We start from the raw sequence: 3216 nt of genomic DNA on the forward strand, positions 1-3216 counted from the left end.
AGCCAAGGACACTCAATCAGAATGGCAAGAAAAAGAAGTCAAGACTGTAATAATAATTTAAGGAGCCTATGGGACACTATTAAATGTGAAAATATCCGTGTCATAGGGGTACCTGAAAGAAAACAAGATGATGAAAAGCTATCTGAAGAAATAATGATGGATAACTTTTCTCACCTGGTGAAGAAATAGACACACAACCTCAGGAAGCTCAGAGAGTCCCAATAAAGAATAACCTAAAGAGGCTCACAGCAAGACACATAATAATTAAAATGCCAAAGCTTAAAGACAAAAAGAAAATCTTAAAAAGAACAAAAGCAGTTAGTTACCTACAAAGGAACACCCATAAAACTGGCAGCTGATTTATCAAAAGAAACTATGCACGACAGAAGGGCTTGGCACAAGTATTGGATGTGATGAAAACCCAGAATCTATGACCAAGAAAACTTTATCCAGCAAAGCTACTATTTAGAGTCTAAGGACAGAAAAAGAGCTTCTCAGACAAAAATAAGCTAAAGGCATTTATCAACACCAAGCCAGTATTACAGGAAATGTTGGAGAGTCTCCCTTAAGAAAAAAAAAAGTATCAAAGACAGTAATAAATAATGGTAATAACTACATATTTATCAACAGTACCTCAAATGGAAAAGAATTAAATGCTTCAACCAAAAGATAGAGTGGCTGAATGGATAAGAAAACAAGACCCCTACATATGCTGCTTACAAAAGACTCACTTCAGTTTAAAAGACACACACAGACTAAAAGGAAAGGAATGGAAAAAGATATTGCCTTGATGGACCTAAAGGGTATTGTGCTAAATGAAGTAAGTCAGATAGAGAAAGACAAATACCACATGATTTCACGTACATGTGGAATATAAAAAAAGAAGAAGAAAACAAAATAAACAACAACGGCAAAAACAAAACAGAAATAAACTCAAGATATGGAGAATGTTTTGAGGGCTATTAGATGGGAGGGAGATTGCAGGAATGGGGAAAAAAGGCAAAGGGATGAAGAAGTACAAATGGATAGATACAAAATAATGTTGGAGATATAACTTTTAGCATAATAAAAATAGACAACAATGTTGTAAAAATGTGTAAGGGGGAGGGAGTACTTGATTTAATAGGGTGACCACTTTGTGAGTTACATAGATCCCTAATCACTATGCTATACAACTAAAACTAATACATTATTCTATACTAATTATAAATTTAAAACTCATTGAATGGTGTAATTTAAATACAAGCAACTAATTATCTATTAGACTTCAATAAAGCTGGGGAAATTTTAAAAGTACACAGAGGAAAATAGTAGCATTAGATACTTATATTATTAAAAAGAAAATATTGAATATGAGCATATTAAGAATAGAATTTAAGAACTTGGAAAAAAACAACACAATGATGTTAAAGAAAGCAGAAAGAAGAAATTACTACAAATAAAGGCAGAAATGAATAAATTAAAAAACAGTAATATCAATAAATATATCCAAATGTTGGTTTTCGTCAAACTCATATCAAAAAATACTGGAATCTACAGCCATGCTATCTTGAACAAGGCCGATCTCGTCTGATCTCAGAAGCTAAGCAGGGTCAGGCCTGGTTAGTGCTTGGATGGGTGACCACCTAGGAAGACCAGGTGCTGTAGGCATAAAAAAAAAAAATACTGGAAAGAGAGGAGAGAAATACAAATGTAAAAATTAGAAGTGATAATGCAAATATAGAGTAATTTTTTAATTATATAAGAGTAATTTTAAAACTTCATACAAATAAATACATATTCTCATAATAGAGCCAAAAATAGAAAAATTCATTCAGATTATTTAATAAAGAAGAAATAAAATTACTAAAGATTTGCTCTCTGAAATGTACCAGATCTGAGTAGTTTCACAAATATTTATCAAACCTAAAGGAATACATAACTCCACTGTTATTTAATCTGTTTCAGAGTGTTTATATTCTCTTTATATAAGCAGCATAACATTAATAACAAAACTTTCCAAACATTATCACATAAAAGAGAACTAAAAGCCAATTTTACTTATGAATACCAAGGGAGAAAACATACACAAAGTTACACAAACAGGAAAATGGCCCTAATGGACCAGTGTGCATCGGGGACACTGAGAGAGACAGTCCCTTATTGTCTATCACACTCTAAAACACTATCATACTAGGGGACCTAAATACCTCACTGTCAGATATGGACAAATCATCCAAACAGAAAAACAATAAGGAAAAAACATCCTTAAATGACACATTAGAACTACTAGATATAATTGACATTCACAGAGCCTTTCATCCCAAAACAACTGCTTGTATATTCTTCTCTAGTGCACATGGAATGTTCTCGGGATTGACCACTTACTGGGATGCAGAGATAGCCTCAACAAATATAAGAGAGTTGAAATCATACCAACCGTATTCTCTGATCACAATGCTTTGAAGCTGGAGATCAATTTCAAAAAGAAAATGAAAAGAACCACAATTACTCAGAGATTAAACAAATTGCTACTAAAGAATGACTGGGTCAGAGAAGAAATTAAAAAAAGAGATAAAGTGATCCATAGAAATGAATGATAATTATATTACAACATATTAAAACTTTTGGGACATGGCAAAAGTAGTCATAAGAGGAAATATCATTATAGGCCTATCTCAAAAAAAAAAAAAAAAAAAAAAGAACGAGCCCAAATAAACAACCTAATGCTTCATCTTAAAAAACTAAAAAAGGAAGAACAAATGAAGCCTAAAATCAGCAGAAGGAAAGAAATAATCAAACTTAGCGCAGAAATAAATAAAATTGAAAACAAAAAAATACAACAGAAAAAATAAATGCAACAAAGAGTTGGTTTTTTGAGAATTAAAAAAATTGACAAATCCCTGGCTAGACATACTAAAGAAAAAAGAGAAAGGACACAAATAAACAAAATCAGAGATGGAAGGGAGAAATTATGACACACATCATAGAAATACAAAGGATCGTACAAGAATACTATGAAAAAGTATATAACAGCAAATTTAATAACCTAGAAGAAATGGACAAGTACTTAGAAAGATACAACCTTCCTAGACTGAATCAAGAAGAACTGAAAATCGAAATAGACTGATCAGCAGTATGGAAATTGAAACAATCATCAAAAACCTACCAAAGGGCTTGTGGGATTAAACATGGCGACATGAGAGACCTCTGCCCTTGAAACAACAATAAGCTGAA

The 3216-nt window shown here is 32.2% G+C and overlaps 1 pseudogene; it reads left to right on the forward strand.

Moving 5' to 3' along the window:
* Positions 1–1531: 1531 nt before the first annotated feature.
* Positions 1532–1650, forward strand: LOC112473116 (annotated as a pseudogene).
* Positions 1651–3216: the final 1566 nt, after the last annotated feature.

The sequence above is a fragment of the Pteropus alecto genome, unplaced genomic scaffold (assembly GCF_000325575.1).
Source record: "Pteropus alecto unplaced genomic scaffold, ASM32557v1 scaffold389, whole genome shotgun sequence".
Taxonomy (NCBI): domain Eukaryota; kingdom Metazoa; phylum Chordata; class Mammalia; order Chiroptera; family Pteropodidae; genus Pteropus; species Pteropus alecto.